Source organism: Leuciscus leuciscus (genome assembly GCF_965113295.1).
Source record: "Leuciscus leuciscus genome assembly, chromosome: 23".
Lineage (NCBI taxonomy): Eukaryota > Metazoa > Chordata > Actinopteri > Cypriniformes > Leuciscidae > Leuciscus > Leuciscus leuciscus.
Window position 1 is genome coordinate 21,385,603 of NC_138747.1, and position 20,204 is coordinate 21,405,806.

Consider the following 20,204-nt stretch of genomic DNA (forward strand, 5'->3'; position numbering starts at 1 on the left):
GGTTCCTATGGTGTTCAGGGCGGTTGCTAAGGTATATTTGGTGCTAGAGTGTTACTAGGTGGTTGGTAGTTGTCACAGATGGTTACTATGGAGTTTTTATAGAGTTCTCAAAAATCTTTAGTAACGAGTGCCTTTAGTACTAGCCTGGGAAAACCAAGACAAACTTCCGGCAAATTTAGAGTAGTCTGGCAAAGAGCCCATTCAAGCCGATTTCTAATCCGTCCAAATCGAGGCACCAATCAGAAACGTTGAGGCGGGCTTTACACAATGACGATCGCTCTGGTTTTAGGTCTATCCAACCTAAAGCGCACCAACTTTTAAAAGCATTATTATATTCAAATTGCAAACACATGAGGACAGTCTCCATGAAAGACCCACTGGCAGATGAACGTGCTACTACATTTCTCTCCGAAACGGTAGGAAATTAAATTAGATTTAATAGAGGATTTTAACTGTGACAAGATGATTGACAGGGCAGTTTAAGTGACAGGATGCACACGACAGATCCGTCCGATAAAGATGTTGAAGTAGTATGTCCCAAAGCTTGCCTACTTTTTTGCTACACATTCAAAAGTAAATACCTTTTCGTACTCAAAAAGAGTACGATAATACCACGGCAGTGGCTTATATCAACCGTCAGGGTGGCATGCGCTCGTTGAAACTCCACGCTCTAGCTTACAGGCTTTTGGTGTGGAGCAGACGGGTTTTTCTGTCATTACGCGTGACTCATGTTCCGGGCATTCTGAACAGAGGCGCGGATCTGCTATCGAGGGGAAACCCAATCTACGGGGATTGGCGTCTTCACCCGCAGATAGTGGAGATGTTATGGATGAGATTCGGACAGGCAGCCATAGATCTTTTCGCCTCGCGCGAAAACCCACCATTGTCCTATGTTCTTCTCGCTGAAGGACGTGGACGCGCCCCTCGGGGCAGACGCACTGGCCCACCCATGGCCCAAAGTGCTGCTGTATGCTTTTCCTCCCCTGTGCCTGATAATTTCACAATGGCCAGGGTGAGAGAGCACGGCCTGTCTCTCATTCTGATAGCACCCAGGTGGCCCAAAGCCCCGTGGCTGGCAGATATAATCCCTCTGTTATACGCCGAGCCATGGCGCCTCCCCCCCTCGCACGGACATACTGTCCCAAGCCAACGGGGAGATTTACCACTCCCACCCGGACAGGGTGGCTCTCTGGGCCTGGCCCGTGAGAGGACGAACCTAAATGCACTGGGGCTCCCGCCGCGTGTAATCGCCACTAATCAGAATGCCAGGGCCGTTTCCACGCGATCCCTATATGGCTGTAAGTGGCAAGTGTTCGAAGGGTGGTGTGATGGGCGTGGTCTCACATCTTATCAGTGCTCGGTGCCTGATATTTTGTGTTTCCTGCAAGACCTCATGGAAAGAGGCAGGTCCTTTTCCACCATTAAGGTCTACCTGACTGCGATTTCAGCCTGTCATGTGGGTTTTGAGGACTCCACCGTCAGGCAGCACCCTCTAACCCGCAGTTTTATGAAGGGTGCACGCCGCTCTTTGCCGGTCATCAGGAGATCTGTTCCAGAGTGGGACCTCTCCATGGTGCTGGAAGCGCGTTCTCTGTATCCTTTTGAGCCTCTGGGGAGTATTTCCCTTAAGCTGCTGTCCCTCAAGACAGCTTTGCTCTCGGCCGTGGCATCTGTTAAACGGGTCAGTGAGCTACATGCACTCTCGGTTCACCCCTCGTGCGCCAAATTCTCCCTAAGTGGAGATAAGGTTTCCCTTAAGCCTAACCCGGCCTTCATGCCGAAATGCTTCCCTGCGTTCACTTCGGAGGTTTTGGAGCTATCCGCTTTTCACCCTCCACCCTTTGCCTCCCCGGAGGATCAGGGGCTGAATGTTCTGTGTCCCGTCCGTGCTCTGCAAGCATATATGACCAGGACCAGTGCTTTCCGCAAGAGCGACCAGCTCTTTGTTTCAAGGGCTCCCCAGCACAAGGGGAGTCCCATTTCAAAGCAATGCCTCTCACATTGGCTTGTGGACGCTATACTATGGCTTATGAAGCAAAGGGAGTGCAGCCCCCAGGGGGCATCAGAGCTCATTCCACAAGGGGCTTAGCCGCCTCTTGGGCTTTGTTCAGGGGAGTGCCACTGCAGGACATCTGCTCCGCGGCCAGCTGGGCCTCTCCTCATACCTTTGAGCGTTACTACCGGTTGGATGTCACCAGAACCTCGGTGGCACACTCGGTCCTAGGGGTAGGGTCCTCTTAGCCCTTTCCCACAGCCCCGTTGGGTTAACCAACGAGGAGTGAATGGGCCGGCTGGCCATGTTCATTCCTGTCACCAAGCATTCGCATTCCTTCTTGGGTTTAGCTATGTGCATTGGTGGTGCGGGGGCCATTATCATGTATGTGTCTCATGCGTGTTTCATGCCCTGCTTGCCCACAGCAGTTTAGCGTGGCGTCACCCTTGCAGGGTCATGTTTGTGGGACGTGTCAGGCACCGCCTCTCTGAGGTGACCGTCCTTCTCTGGCCTTCAGAACCTCACTGTGAGTGTATTGGGCAATCGGAGAGCTGTCCATGTCTCTTCCCATAGGTGGATCTCGAAACGAGATGATGAAAGAGAACAATAGGTTACTGTCGTAACCCCGGTTCTCTGAAACATCGAGTGGAGAGATCCACCAGCTTTGCCCCGCTTGCCGCACGAGAAGCGAATATACTTACTGAGGGGGAGGAGCGCGCCTGACAGCTATATGCCTTAGGTAAGGGGGTGTGTCCTTACCTGGCATTGGCTGCGCGCTTCTGTCTGTTAGCCAGACTTGGTGCAATTGGATGCTTCTGCAGAGGTCAGGTACAGGATGCCCTTCCCATAGGTGGATCTCTCCACTCGATGTTTCAGAGAACCGGGGTTACGACAGTAACCTATTGTTCTTGTTTTACATACAGGAGGTATAGTCTGAATGGAGGATCTGGGGGAGGGAAACACCTAGGGGTGTGCGATATGACGATTTTTGATCGTGGACGATTCAAATGTCTCCACGATCTGCTTTTGAAGAAATATCGTAGTATCGCGCATTCTCAGTTGCTGTTCTGGCGCCTCTGTCCCAACATACTGCACAACGCGACGTATATTCAGATCAAATGTTAACGCAGCGGAACAGGACACTACAGTTCACAAAAGTTCATAATTTGCATGTGCTTTAATGCCTTGTCGGTTAAACATTTAATTCACGTGCTGATGCGCTGTTCTAACGTGTGCGTTTCTCAGCGCGTACATGCGAAGCTCACATGCACTAAAAGCCTGTCTACCAGCGCCTGGATACTGGTCTAAGTTATCTTTCGAGTCTTATTGTGCTAATACTGTCAAATACACACAAGGTTTACATAAACAAAGTCGTTTATGTCTAAAGTGAAAGCAAACTTGAGAAAATTGAGAGAAAATTTGCTTGTCAAATGCGTGTATAAAAGACGCGTCGAGTGCAGCTCTTAAAGAGACAGTAGTAATAGTAAACACTCTGCCGTTTGTCCTTAAAGGGATAGTTCACCCAAAAATAAAAATGATCTCATTATTTACGCACTATAATGTTAATGTTATATGTTATTAATATTTTGAAGAATGTGGCTATACAAACAGTAGCTGGTCCCCATTGACTTCCATAGGAGAAAAATATACTATGTAAGTCACATTCTTCCAAATAACTTTTATTTTCAACAGAAGAAAGAAACTTATTCGAGTTTAAAACAACTTGAGAGAGTAAATTATGACAATTTGAATTTTTAGGAGAACTATCCCTTTATTGTTAATAAAACAACAAAATGCAAAGAGAAAATCACTCACTGCTCTTGACTGATAACTTTAATAGTAGCTTTAATTAGTATAAATTTATAATTTATACAGTGAAGTCTATGTTTTGTTTTATTTTTATATTTGTTCATTTAATTACTTTCTTCAATGCTACTGTTAAATACACCCACTGTAGCTGAAAACAAAGCACTGTTTATTTAATTTGTATGTAACAATAACGACTCGGGGTAAATGTGAATTAGCTCAAGAATATAAGGAATTTTGGCAATATTAATATTTATGACTCATGGTCATAATTCTTAAGTCGCATGTACATTTATTTTATCAATTATCGAGATTACCTTGTTCTGTACTGTCTGATCATTACAGTTAAGAAGGGGGTATCTCTTTTCAAACTCCAAGAAAGTTTTATCTTCTGGCCGCGAATATCAAACTTTCTGAGTTTATGAATTAAAACTACTCAAGGTAGTCAATATCGAGCTTGTAGCTTAGATCTTTTACAATTTCATTGACTTTATAAGGTGGGTTTTCAAACACAGAGACAATTAAAAGTATAAATGGATTTATTAATAAAATGGCACACACTAGAGATTATATAAACTACAAACATAAACGTACGTAAAAATGCAAACAAACAAATAAACATTTAACCGAACAAAAACATAAACATAGCGTGATCAGAATGAAAATGAAATGAAAGAAAGAAAGATATAGAGGGAAGATAGAGGGTAACTTAAATCACAGACCTAAGACCTGGACACCTGAAATCAGCGTTTAGAGAGCGTTACGTTACTTGCAAGATTCTGTGTTCTTTCAGTGTGGTGCTGAAAAGGGGGCGCGCGTGCGCGTGTCCGGCTGGTTTGCGTCTAGCTTCGTCTTCTGGGTCGTTTCGCAAGACGATGTAAAGGCTCACTTGAATTTAATGTTACCGGAAAATAAGGTTCATCTCCCGGGATGGGAGAGGTTTACAGTCTTTGTTGCAAAGGACGCAGCTACGACTCGAACATGTGCTCGCTCGATGGAGAAGGCCAGGGCCTCCTTCAGATGTTCCTTGGAGAAACGCTGCGCCGGGGAGAAGAAGGTCCGAAGAGAGGAAGTTGAGTTGGAAGGGATAAGAGAGAACGAGGAAACTGAAGGTCTGGACTTTTATCAGTGTCTAATGTGCCGTCCCCTCCTTCGTGTAGGACGAATCAACTGTCGAGATTTTTCGAGCGGGAAGATTCCTTTGTCCGGTTAGACACGCCCACTCGAATGAGTCATGATTGACTTTAACTTGAGAGGATTTTCTCCAGACATATGAACTTATAAAACAATGCGCATCACTGAATTCTGCTATCGGAATTCAACTCCGCCAGCTGGAGAGGATTACAGAGATATCAAAAATAGAATATAGGCTTTGTAGCCATGCAAAGATACATTATTATGCATTTGTATAGGCAATAGCAGTCCTATTAATGTTACAAATAGGACATATGCTTTCCTATGGTTTACACACACCTCTTAACACACAAATATATATATTTAGTACATTTAAGAGTGACTTTATGGGTAAAAGTCCTTTTCTGTAGGGGGTTTCTGTTTCAAAGTCCAGAGTGTGTTTGTGTGTGTGTGTGTGTGTGTTGGAATGTTGCGACCCTGTTATCTCATGCATAGGGCTGGATAGCTCTGTGGTCAAATTTTTATGACCTGCCAATGAGCTCGGGTTACGGAATGCGATTCTACTGGGAGAACATTCTTCAAAAATACATTTCAGATCCAAACACTCGAAGATCATAACTATATGATCAAAACAACATTAATCACACATACATACAGGAAGTTCAGATACAAGTCTGAGTTACACACATTTAAAAGAATGTTAAGTTAAACACCACGGATGTTTGTGTGTGTGTGTGTGTGTGTGTGTGTATGAGTGTGTGTGTCATGAGGCTGTAAAAGTCACAGGGAGTCCACGCTGAACTGGGGGGGCGACAGACACCCCGGCGCTGGTGAATTATTCCGTGGGGAATTATTAACCAGTGCTGTTTGGACAAAGAAGATGTGTTCGACATCACATGATTCACTTAATGTGAAAAGCAGATGTCATTGTTGCTACATGTATATTAAGTTGTGTGTGTAATGTGTATCTTTGATCTTAATATTTAATAACAAAGAAAATAATGACAAATATTTTTTATCTTCGCCCCGTCTGCCATTCTTTTTTATTTTATATTTTGTTACCTAAGGCTTTGTTTTTAAAATATGGACATTAGTTTGGCTGTAATGCTCAGTCACAAAATAGTAAAACCAACATAAAAAAGAATCGTGATAAAATCGTTAATCGTGATTTTCCTGAAAAAAATCGTGATATGATATTTTTACCATATCGCCCACCCCTACCCTAACCCCAATATTCAAAATCTCTAGAATTACATTGTCACTAACCGACTGACCAATTGAATAAGGGCATATGGCTGTCACTAGGGGTTTGATTTCTTCTACCCATCTCTAAGCCATTATAATTCCATTATTCTGATAGATTTTGATAGAATTCGATAACTTCTGTAACCGGTTCTTCATATTGTAGTGACCATTTTCTGGATATTTTGAACCATTTGTATAGATTTTAAAATAACTATATGGAGATAAGCATTTTGCAGTAACTCACAAAATCAGACCACTAAAAGTTGACACTTTGAATATTTAATGTCATGGATTGAAACTAATGTCTGCTGAACACCAACAGGACTGGATTTGAAGAGCCATGGCCTATACTGTAACCACATACACTATATTGCCAAAAGTATTGGGACACCCCTCCAAATAATTGAATTTGGGTTTTTCAATCACTTCCATGGCCACAGTTGTATAAAATCAAGCACTAGGCATGCAGATGCTTCTACAAACATTTGTGAAAGAATAGGTCGCTTTCAGGAGCTCAGTGAATTCAGTGAATTCAAGCGTGGTACCAGGTTTCCAATTGTGTAATAAGTCCATTTGTGAAATTTCCTCACTACTAAATATTCCGCAGTCAGCTGTTAGTGGTATTATATCAAAGATTATAAATGACAAATATACTGTATACAATTGTTTTAATGATTGTACAGATTTGTTGTTTACAAGTGTATAGTTTATGATGTAACTTACAGATGCACAATTTATATTTAATTCAATTCAATTCAAATTTATTTGTATAGCGCTTTTCACAATACATATTGTCTCAAAGCAGCTTTACAGAAAGTGCATTTAAAAAAATGTACATAGAAAAATACAGTTAGTTAATCATGCATTAATTTAGGGCATAACATATCGCCGGCGTGGAGTCGTCTCCTCACGGGCGTGGAGTCGTCTCCTCACGGGCTTCGAGTCGTCTCTGCATGGGTGTTGGGGCATCTGAAGTTTCCATGAGAGGCTGGATACAAACTGGAGCTGACGTACTCTATTTACCTCGGGACTAGCGTCCCGAGATAACAACAGAAAAGCAGATGGGAAATAATTAGCGTAGCTGCTGTTCCTAATATTAATGCATTCAATCTGATTCAACTGTAGTATAAAAGGTAAGTATTATGTGAATGCTTGGCTAAAGAGATGCGTCTTTAATCTAGTTTTAAACTGGGACAGCGAATCTGAGCCTCGAACAATATCGCTCGAATGGTGTTTTAAGCCCCCAATGGCTCCTTAGAGGCAGCTAACCCTACCCTCAACCTTAAACCTACCCATCCCCTCGCTGCCTGGAAGACGCCGTTGGGGGCATAAAACACCAAACACCAACAATATCCGGAAGGCCATTCCAGAGTTTAGGAGCTAAATGTGAAAATGCCCTCCCTCCTTTAGTGGTCTTAGATATCCTAGGAATGACCAGAAGCCTCGAATTTAGTGATCTTAAAGAGCGTGATGGATTGTAGGGCGATAGAAGTTCCGTTAAATACCCAGGAGCTAAACCATTTAGGGCTTTATAGGTCATTAGTAATACTTTGTAATTGATACGGAACTTAATAGGTAACCAGTGTAGAGATGATAGAATTGATGTTATATGATCATATTTTCTTGACCTAGTAAGAACTCTAGCAGCTGCATTTTGGACTAACTGTAGCTTGTTTATTGAGGATGCAGGACAACCAGCTAATAAAGCATTACAGTAATCTAGTCTCGAGGTCATGAATGCATGAACTAACTTTTCAGCATCAGAAACTGATAGCATATTACGTAGCTTAGTAATGTTTCTAAGGTGGAAAAAGGCTGTTCTTGTAACATATGAAACTTACTACATAATTAATTAGATTCACAATTATACTTGTATGTATTTCCCCATTCAGGGCCTATATAGAGATTACCTATGTGGGTACTACCTTGGGCCCATGTAGGCAGCCTATATAGGACTGATTGTGTTTGCCCATGTCTGACACATATGGTTTATCACAGTGGGTCCCATGTGTTTTTCCCATTCATAATCCATATAGAGATTACCTATGTGGGAACTACCTTGGGCCCATGTAGGCAGCCTATATTGGACTGATTGTGTTTGCCCATGTTTGACACATATGGTTTATCACAGTGGGTCCCATATGTTTTTCCCATTCATAACCCATATAGAGATTACCTATGTGGGACCTACATTGGGCCCATGTTGGCAGCCTATATAGGACTGATTGTGTTTGCCCATGTCTGACACATATGGTTTGGCCAAGCGGGCCCCATATGTATTTCCCTATTCAGGGCCCATTTAGAGATTACCTATGTGGGTACCACCTTGGGCCCATGTTGGCAGCCTATATAGGACTGATTGTGTTTGCCCATGTCTGACACATATGGTTTAGCCAAGCGGGCCCCATATGTATTTCCCCATTCAGGGCCCATATAGAGATTACCTATGTGGGTACCACCTTGGGCCCATGTAGGCAGCCTATATAGGACTGATTGTGTTTGCCCATGTTTGACACATATGGTTTAGCCAAGTGGGCCCCATATGTATTTCCCCATTCATAAACCATATAGAGATTACCTATGTGGTTACTACCTTGGGCCCATGTAGGCAGCCTATATGGGACTGATTGCTTGTGCAGCGCACAAGTCCCACCCCTGAAAGTTCCTGAACTTTGAAAAAGTACTACCTCATGAGCAGGGACTATCTGAGGGGGAAATATTTACCCGGAACTTCATTTAGACCCTATTTCCTGCGGTGTAAACACATCGAGTACCAGCCCAAAGTTCCTAGTTCCTGGGGAAAGTTCCTGCGGTGGAAACGCGGCTTATGTGGGTACTACCTTGGGCCCATGTAGGCAGCCTATATAGGACTGATTGTGTTTGCCCATGTCTGACCCATATGGTTTATCAAAGTGGGTCCCATATGTTTTTCCCATTCATAACCCATATAGAGATTACCTATGTGGGTACCACCTTGGGCCCACGTAGGCAGCCTATATAGGACTGATTGTGTTTGCCCATGTCTGACCCATATGGTTTATCAAAGTGGGCCCCATATCTTTTCTCCATTCATAACCCATATAGAGATTACCTATGTGGGTACTACCTTGGGCCCATGTAGGCAGCCTATATAGGACTGATTGTGTTTGCCCATGTTTGACACATATGGTTTATCAAAGTGGGTCCCATATGTTTTTCCCATTCATAACCCATATAGAGATTACCTATGTGGGTACCACCTTGGGCCCATGTAGGCAGCCTATATAGGACTGATTGTGTTTGCCCATGTCTGACCCATATGGTTTATCAAAGTGGGCCCCATATCTTTTCCCCATTCATAACCCATATAGAGATTACCTATGTGGGTACTACCTTGGGCCCATGTAGGCAGCCTATATGGGACTGATTGTGTTTGCCAATGTATAACCCATTTGATAAACCCATTTGTGTTGCCCATTTTGAGCCCATGCACTCATTTCCCATTAGTGACACAACTAGGACCCACATGGGGAGCCCACCTGTTTTTGCCCATGTGGGACCTACTTAGCTGACCCAAGTGGGCCCCAGATAAGATGCCCATTTTGGGACCATACCCACTTGGTACCCACGTAGCCCAAGCATAAACCATGTGGGGCCCACATATACATGTTGGCTGGGTCTCTTCTCTTGCTTCTTCGTAGATTTTGGCTAATGGAGCATTTCTTTGAACAAGCTCAAGCACCTTTGGCACAATAATGGTAAAGCCATCCTTGAAGCGCTGGCTGGCTGGCGCTGACAGTTGATGGAATGCATTCGGTCAACTTTATCACACAACTGAAAATAGACAGAAAGAGAAAGTTAATCATTCACATGAACTAAAAATACTAAAAAAATTAAATAAAATCAGACAACATCAGACAAAAATATTCTATGTTGCCTCTTTCATTGCCATTTCCCTTCAGTAATATCATTGTACAAATATTTCTAAGCTTGAATGCACATATCACCTGAGGGTTTAGAAAATCACAATGCTTTTACAAAAGAGATATAACTGTAAATTATAATTTTTGTATACTTTAAGCTTAAATCAACATTAAATATTTATTTTAAGCTGAGAACTGATATAAAATCGGTGATATCACTGACCCCTGAGGGTGTTTTTAAGAAAGGGTATTTCTTAAGTATATTCTCCACAGTCATCCCATCTCTTACCTCGTTTCTTCGCCATGCAAAAGTTCGCTGCATTCGGTCTTTGACCACCAAGGTGTCTTCTAGTCGCATCTTGCTGTACTGGATATGCAGGACATTCACATGACCCTCAATAAGAGGATGCATCCTCACCAATGACAGCAATCTCCTATTGGATCAAATTTAAAAGTACAGAATAATAATAATTAATAATAATAAAAGTTAAACCTCAAAAACACATTTCATTCGCTATTTCCTTACCTTACATTTTTATGATCACAAAGAGACATAATAAATTTAATGCTGCACAATGAATTCATTTCACAATGAAGGCTGCACATTTTTTTTTTTTCAATATTTTGTTGTTATTGATGGTTTAATCAGACTACTTGTCCGGTCAGGCAAGTAAAAATTCTCTTTCACTTGCCCCTTCAAAAAAATCCACTTGACAAGCGTTAATGTTGAGCCCTGTATCGGCCACCCTGCATTCTAAGATATCGCCATCAGGCATAAAAGAAAAAAATCTATATTGGTCGATCACTAAACATAGGACAAATATAGTACACAATAGTCAATGTTATACTTGCATTTCTGTAGTCGAAGTCTGTTGGTGGGATTCTGCTGGCACTGGCTCTACTGTTAGTGTTATCACCTCCTTCATCTCATGTACAAATTTGTTGAACTGTTTTTTAAAGGAGCCTTGAAATAAATGAGATCATGTTCTCTGTGAGGCCACACTCTATTATTTCCCCATTCACCTCATTTTCTGAAAAAAAGAAAGAATGATCAATGTGAGCTTGAGGTTTTAACAGCAACAATAAAATCAATGTCTTTTTTGAATAATTTTTAAACTTTCAATGGAAATTCATCAGTATAAATTATTACTTTAATTTAGAAAGATACACTATAATAACTCGGTACATACACTCTCAGAAAAAAGGTACAAAGCTGTCACTGGGGCAGTACCCTAAGGTACAAAAGCTAAAAGGTACCAATATGTACACTTGAAGAACTAGGCCAAATATGTACAGAGAGTAACGGTTACCTTTTTTCTGAGTGCGTGATTAAAAGCAAACTTATTTAAAATAGCAGCTCAAAGACTAGAAACTTATTTCACGAGTTTACCAGTTTTGATAAATGGTAAACAAACTTCACTTTCTGTTTTTGGAGGGGCTCGATGCTGACGCATGCCTCGATCTCCGAGCCCTCGCCTCAGTTGACTGCTGCTTACATAGTTCGCTCGTGATGGCTGACAGGACTAACGTTAACGTTAAATGATTACTCTCATGGACTAACGTATAGAACGTTATTTAAATATTTAACTTTAAATCAACTCACACGGATGATATTCGTAAATTATTTAATTCCAGACTGACTAGGAGAAGCGTTAAAATAGAAACAGGCAAGCGTTCGCTCGTGTCCGGGGTGAACACGGGTTAACGTTACGTTAAGAGTTGTAAGAACATTCTGGGAAACTGAATTTTTAAATCTGTTGGTTTATCTTGAGTTTTTTTTTACACAAAACGCGATGGGTTTGAACTGTTTCTATGGCCGCGGTCTCGCGGTAGAGTAACTTAGGTTAACGTTATAAGTTATACTAAAAGTTATATCTTAATTTATGGCTAAAAAAAATACACATTTTTGAAGAAAATGGTTGGGGATAAAAGTTCACACAAACAAAACCAAAAAACTGTGGTGTTTTGCCTATAGACATACATATTACGTGTGTTTGTTTTTATTTGCTGTATTGTAAAATACCCATATTATAACAAATAAATAAAATATATTTGGAAATTGCCCTTTAAAACGAAGGCTCAGTTTGTGGTTCACAATGATTTGATTAAAACCAACAAAAACAATAAAACAAAGACAAAGTCACTTATATTAAACATTTTAAAAAAAAAAATTGTTTTTGTTAACAGAAGTTATCTTGCGCCTTTAATGTCCTGTCAATCTGTCTCATTCTCGCGGGTCGCGGCTATGATTACAGCTTCAGTAAAAATGTATTTCACCATCATTGGTACCCTCAGCCGATTGGCATTACAGTATTTGCAATCACCATCCCGTGGCAAAACGGAGCGTCTAACAGAAAAGTTCTGACTGCTGACTGAACATTGGTCAGTGAGCGTCTCCCGCTTGGCGCTGTCAGCAGATTTAACTCCGCACAGCTAAATAAAACAGGCTGGTGGCAGACTAATAATTAATATTTCTGATGTAAATATTTCTGTGAAACGTGTAAAGTTGCACAGAAGAAAGCCCAATAGGACCTGCCCTGTACAGTTTAATAATCTGTAGCCATAGTAGAGGACTATTATTTTGTTGAGCAGACCTGACCTGAGCGACAACTGATGACGTCACATGCTCAGATTTGCTTGACCAATCGGCGGAAGGGGGCGTGTCAGGCCGCCCACATGTGGAAAACGAATTTTGAAGTCATTTATTCGTTTTTTGCCTGTGAACTAAAAAAAGAAAACTCAAGCCGAAATCTCGTTTTTTCGTTTTTTTGAAAAAACGAATAAAGGGGCGCCGTTTTCTCGTTTCTGCTTATTTCATTTCAAATTGGAAAACAAACTATCAAAACGTACGGCGTCAATGGTCAGGGGATCTCTGGATAATCCGTAATTCGTTTGTAATTATAAAACGAAAATACCGTTTTTCTGTTTTTTGTTTCAAAACGAAAAACCAAATAACCGTTTTTGGTGTCAGAATCAAAAAACGAAAAACCAACTAAAAACGGCCCGTTTTTCGTTTTTGGCGATCATTTTATCGTTATTCCTTTTTGAACAAAGAATGAAGAGAGTCTTTTGAACTTCAGTCAATTCGTTTTTCGTTTATAAACCAAAAACGGAAGTCACCCCTTTATTCGTTTTTTCGTTTTTTCAAAAAACGAATAAATGACTTCAAAATTCGTTTTCCACATGTGGGCGGCCTGACACGCCCCCTTCCGCCGATTGGTCAAGCAAGTCTGAGCATGTGACGTCATCAGTTGTCGCTCAGGTCTGTTCAACAAAATAATAGTCCTCTACTATGGCTACAGATTCTTAAACTGTACAGGGCAGGTCCGGGCTTTCTTCTGTGCAATTTTACACGTTTCACAGAAATCTTTACATCAGAAATATTAATTATTAGTCTGCCACCAGACTAGCGGGAGAGGCTCACTGACCAATGTTCAGTCAGCAGTCAGAACTTTTATTTTAGACGCTCCGTTTTGACACGGGATGGTGATTGCAAATACTGTAATGCCAATCGGCTGAGGGTGGGTACCGATGATGGTGAAATACATTTTTACTGAAACTGTAATCAGCCGCGACCCGCGACAATGAGACAGATGATTGACAGGATGATAGTGGAGGCAATTAAAGGCGCAAGATAACTTCTGTTAACAAAAACATAAATAAAAAAGTGTTTAATATAAGTGACTTTGTCTTTGTTTTATTGTTTTTGTTGGTTTTAATCAAATAATTGTGAACCACAAACTGAGCCTTCGTTTTAAAGGGCAATTTCCAAATATATTTTATTTATTTGTTATAATATGGGTATTTTATAATACAGCATAAATAAAAACAAACACACGTAATATGTGTATGCCTATAGGCAAAACACCACAGTTTTTTGGTTTTGTTTGTGTGAACTTTTATCCCCAACCATATTTCTTCATGGGCTCCACACCAGGGGTCACGCTCAGCACCCCTACTTCCCATGGTACTAACTGTAATTATGCTGACCCAGTTAATATGTAAAATCTTTGGTATATGTAATCTAAAAACACTTTACAGTGTGATGGAAATAAACTTTTCTTAAAGCGTCTTGTATATCACCACAGATTTATTGACACCCTTCTATCTGTGTTGTATACTGTAATAGAATTGTCCTGCAGAATGATGAGGTTTTTTCTAAGAAAAACATTGCGAGCAAATGTCGAATTGTTGTTTGAAATATAAATCAACAACGTAAGAGGCTTTAGGCTTTTCTGACCCTGCATTTAGATGTACATTACACACTGTCTAATGCAGCTCAAAGGAGGCACTGTGAATTTGCATAGCAATTTCATTCTAAGAGGCTATTAAATGTGAAGTGACAACATGAAACACTACTTTCAATATCTAAAAAAAACACCAGTAGTTGGTGGCAAGTCAGCCTGATAATGATTGAATACCAATTTACTCATTTAGGCTCACAATAAGCAGATTACATAATTATACCATGAAAAAAAAATAAAAAAATTATATATATATATATATATATATATATATATATATATATATATATATATATATATATAAGGCAGGATCACTTACTGGTGGAACCCAAACTGAAGTCCAGTCCTGGCTGTATAATCAAACAATAAAAACGAAACACAATACAATCAAGAACATTTATTGATTCCACAGGAACTTGATCTAGTTTCCCCCCTTTTTACTAATAACTACTTTGTGTTAATTCAGAAGACAGTAAGGCAAACTATTAAGCATGAACTCGAACAAGATCAATTAAGATTTTCAAAGCATTTTGGAACCCTTTTGGTGGAAATTGACAGCACGTTCAAAAAGAGATGAAATGTCAGGACACTGCATAGAAAACTGCCTCTCCACAGCCTCCTGGTCCTCTGGTGACTGAAATGGATTCTCCCCAAAAGTTGAAACTCATTGAAACACTGAACTGAAAATTAAACAATATTTTTAGTTGCGTCCAGCTAGGGCACTGGAGAGACCCGCAGCCTCAGTGATGTTGTACTCTTCGGAGTGGCATTTAGGGCACTGTGTAGATGTTGCCTCCCATTGGTTGACGCACAGCTTGCACCCCATAATGCTCCTGCAGCATGATGCATTATCTCTTTTTGAACGTGCTGTCAATTTCCACCAAGAAGGGTTCCAAATTGCTTTGAAAATCTTAATTGATCTTGTTCGAGTTCATGCTTAATAGTTTGCCTTACTGTCTTCTGAATTAACACAAAGTAGTTATTAGTAAAAATGGGGGAAACTGGATCAAGTTCCTGTGGAATCATTAATGTTCTTGATGGCATGCATTGTTTCTCGTTTTTATTGTTTGATTATACAGCCAGAACTGGACTTCCGTTTGGGTTCCACCAGTAAGTGATCCTGCCTTATATATATATATATATATATATATATATATATATATATATATATATATATATATTTTTTTTTTTTTTTTTTTTTTTTATGGTATAATTATGTAATGTGCTTATTGTGAGCCTAAATGAGTAAATTGGTATTCAATCATTATCAGGCTGACTTGCCACCAACTACTGGTGTTTTTTTTAGATATTGAAAGTAGTGTTTCATGTTGTCACTTCACATTTAATAGCCTCTTAGAATGAAATTGCTATGCAAATTCACAGTGCCTCCTTTGAGCTGCATTAGACAGTGTGTAATGTACATCTAAATGCAGGGTCAGAAAAGCCTAAAGCCTCTTACGTTGTTGATTTATATTTCAAACAACAATTCGACATTTGCTCGCAATGTTTTTCTTACAAAAAACCTCATCATTCTGCAGGACAATTGTCTATTACAGTATACAACACAGATAGAAGGGTGTCAATAAATCTGTGGTGATATACAAGACGCTTTAAGAAAAGTTTATTTCCATCACACTGTAAAGTGTTTTTAGATTACATATACCAAAGATTTTACATATTAACTGGGTCAGCATAATTACAGTTAGTACCATGGGAAGTAGGGGTGCTGAGCGTGACCCCTGGTGTGGAGCCCATGAAGAAATATGGTTGGGGATAAAAGTTCACACAAACAAAACCAAAAAACTGTGGTGTTTTGCCTATAGGCATACACATATTACGTGTGTTTGTTTTTATTTATGCTGTATTATAAAATACCCATATTATAACAAATAAATAAAATATATTTGGAAATTGCCCTTTAAAACGAAGGCTCAGTTTGTGGTTCACAATTATTTGATTAAAACCAACAAAAACAATAAAACAAAGACAAAGTCACTTATATTAAACACTTTTTTATTTATGTTTTTGTTAACAGAAGTTATCTTGCGCCTTTAATTGCCTCCACTATCATCCTGTCAATCATCTGTCTCATTGTCGCGGGTCGCGGCTGATTACAGTTTCAGTAAAAATGTATTTCACCATCATCGGTACCCACCCTCAGCCGATTGGCATTACAGTATTTGCAATCACCATCCCGTGTCAAAACGGAGCGTCTAAAATAAAAGTTCTGACTGCTGACTGAACATTGGTCAGTGAGCCTCTCCCGCTAGTCTGGTGGCAGACTAATAATTAATATTTCTGATGTAAAGATTTCTGTGAAACGTGTAAAATTGCACAGAAGAAAGCCCGGACCTGCCCTGTACAGTTTAAGAATCTGTAGCCATAGTAGAGGACTATTATTTTGTTGAACAGACCTGAGCGACAACTGATGACGTCACATGCTCAGACTTGCTTGACCAATCGGCGGAAGGGGGCGTGTCAGGCCGCCCACATGTGGAAAACGAATTTTGAAGTCATTTATTCGTTTTTTGAAAAAACGAATAAAGGGGTGACTTCCGTTTTTGGTTTATAAACGAAAAACGAATTGACTGAAGTTCAAAGGCTCTCTTCATTCTTTGTTCAAAAAGGAATAACGATAAAATGATCGGCAAAAACGAAAAACGGGCCGTTTTTAATTGGTTTTTCGTTTTTTGATTCTGACACCAAAAACGGTTATTTGGTTTTTCGTTTTGAAACAAAAAACAGAAAAACGGTATTTTCGTTTTATAATTACAAACGAATTACGGATTATCCAGAGATCCCCTGACCGTCAATCCGTGTATCATTCGTTCAGTCGTTTTTTGAATTAATATTGAATATAGAAAAATGAGAAAACGGTTCCTTTTTCGTTTTTTAATTTTTTACAAAAAAAAACGAAAAACAAGAATTCAGCTGGATTTCTCGTTTTTCGTTCTCAGTTAGAAAAATGAATAAACAGCTTGAATATTCGATTTCTACACGTGGGCGGGAATTAAACGCCCCTTTCCTCTGATTTGTCAGCCGAAGATCAAACTGTTCCGTCATCAGTTCTGCACAGCAGAATAAGAGTCCTCCGTTGTTCGGATTCTTAACGCATTTATTGCAACTACATTTAATCTTTTTCTCATCAAACCACCAGACTAACAAATGTCTCGACACAACCCGTACCGGGGAATAGACTAGATAGGGCTTTCTTCTGTGTATATAAATTCACCTACGCTTTGCATCAGCTGGCTATATGGGCAGGATAAATGACGGCTTAGCCTATCATTGTCGCCCTCGCCCAGTAATTTAATTTTTATTTTTTTTATTAAGATATAAATCAATATAATTAGTTGTAAAATAAATATTTTTAACACTAATACAAAAAGAAAAGAATAATGCATTGACTATATAATTGGCCTATATTAACGTTAACGTATAAACTGTCATTCAGACTGACTAGCCTATCTAACAACTGGAGAAGTTGATGTAGGCCTTGTGTTTTATTAAAATGTATTATAATTTATATCTCTAGGATTCGCGCTTGTGCGTGGCGCGCAGGGTCATGTTGAGAGGGAAACGCGCGCGTCACATCGTTGTAAAAAAAAGCATATTCATAAATAGTGTAAAAGACCGGTAAATAAAATACAACATTAACATTATAAACACTATTAATAACATAATATGCGTATTTTAACGAGAAACTGAAACTGTACAGAGCAGACGTTTATGGAAGCAGATTAGTCTCAAATATAATTCACGCAAAAAACATGATTCACAAATGCGTAGACAATTTCACATGCATGAAACCTAATTCACGTGAACACAAAAAAAAAATCCACGTGCGTGAAAAAAAAAAAAATTCACAAAAAGCAATTCACATGCGCAAAATAAAATTATATACTCATAAAATACATTTCACAAATGCAAAACACAATTCGTAGATATACAACTGTGCACAAAAACCTTTGAATGTTTAAAATGTACGAGTGTATTCTTGCATTTGAATGTGCAAATCGTCATTCACGTACGAATCGCCTTAGATATGTGTGTGTGAGTTTTTGAGACTTTGCTGGCAGCATAACACTCGTAACACAGAGCAGTCGTACTCTTTAGCCAATCAGATTTAAGCTTATCAATCGACCAATCAGTATCACGTGAGGGCATGGCTTAGCAGAGGTAAGTGCAGTTAATCGTTCATTTCTGTGTTTAGAAGTTAGAGATCATTTGAAGCAATAGTTTATTAACTGCTGTTTAGTCCACATGTGAATATAAACATTTATTTTTAGTATTGATGGATTTTCATGTCCTGTCCACCACACATTCAACCTATGATAATGTATGTAATGACGTGCATATATAGGAGACATGTTTTGATCTGCATATATTATGTAGTTTTATTGTTTCAGATTTCCAAGACAGATGATGTATGAAGTTGCAGACAACCAGTACTGTGATCTTACCATTTCTACTGTAATTCTTTGAAAACAGTCATGTTGCAAGCCATCCATTTTGACAGTTGTTTCAACAAGTGGTTGAAAGTGATGCATTGTTACTGTATTAATTTGTCTCCTGCGGACTATATGTACACGCTTTAGGAATAAAGCCTTGCTATGCATGCATTATTAAATGTTCTTGTAAGAATTAAAAGATTCAGACATAATTCAATTTGAAAGTTTCTGAATCCTTTGGGAATAAAATATATAAAATGACTTGATCATGATTAATGTTCCTGTTACATATGAAGATCATGAACTGACAGTCTAAACTGTGAAGCACAATATTCAGTACAGAGAAATATACGTCTCTTCAGGAGTTGTGAGATCCAGTCAGAGTGTACTTTGCTTTTAGAGTATATAAATATAAGTGCAATACATCAAGTGAAAAGTTAAAAAATGAATTGTGTTCAGTCCGGTCATCAGTAGACCTCTCTGTTAGGACATATAAGATTTTGTCCTGATATTTAAAGTACTAAAACCCTATAGTACAAGAGGTGCAGACAGAGGACGTGGGGAATTAAGTGATGGTATTTGAATAGAGTTTACTGAGTAATCTTAGTCGCATAATCTTAATTGCCTCTCTATGATAAGTACCTTTGTCTCATCAGCATAAAATCAGATTTGCCTATTTTACTAGGCAAAGTAAAATTAATGCTTCACAATATTGTCCTGAGACCTTAAGATGACAATAAAAAACCTTATTTAAAAACCTTGCAATGACAATACAGCACAAAACATAAGGAAATGCATGTTGAATATATTGCTAACACTCTACAATAAGGTACAATTTAACATTAGTTCATGTATTAACCATGAGCAATACATTTGTTGCTGTGTTTGTTAATCTTTATTAACATTAGTTAAAAATACAGCTGTTCATTGTTAGTTTACAGTGCATTTACTAATGTTAACAAGATTTTAATGAAGTATTAGTAAATGTTAACATTAACAAAAAATAATAAAGGCTGTTCACGTGCAGTTCATTATTAGTTCATGTTAACTAATGAAACGTTTTAATAAAGTGTTACCAATTAAGACATAAATACAAAATAAATAAAAAAGTATAAAAGAGAATTAAGAAACAACATGAATTAAGATGTTCGTGACTGCTATTCAGATGTCACACCAAAGGTGAGTAATCCTGATAAAATGCAGGGAAACAAGTGTTAATAATAATTTAACATCATACACAAATGGCAAAAAACACTGGTTGTTCATTAAAATAGGTCTATTCACTATTTAAAGAACAATCTCGATGGGTATTGACCACAGATGATTGCTTTGCAATCATTAGCGTGATTGTAGCTGTGAAAGCTGTCTGTACCTCAGCTAAAATACAACAGAACAAGCATCATTCTTCTTCATTTTTGACACGATATGG

The 20,204-nt window shown here is 39.2% G+C and overlaps 1 long non-coding RNA gene across 1 annotated transcript; it reads right to left on the reverse strand.

Moving 5' to 3' along the window:
* Positions 1-6,831: 6,831 nt before the first annotated feature.
* LOC309488544 lies at positions 6,832-11,772 on the reverse strand. The gene is made up of 3 exons (XR_014202164.1): positions 10,933-11,772; positions 10,370-10,514; positions 6,832-9,991 (listed from the first exon to the last, which is right to left on the reverse strand). It is a non-coding gene; the product is annotated as an uncharacterized lncRNA (long non-coding RNA).
* Between the last annotated feature and the right edge of the window lie 8,432 nt (positions 11,773-20,204).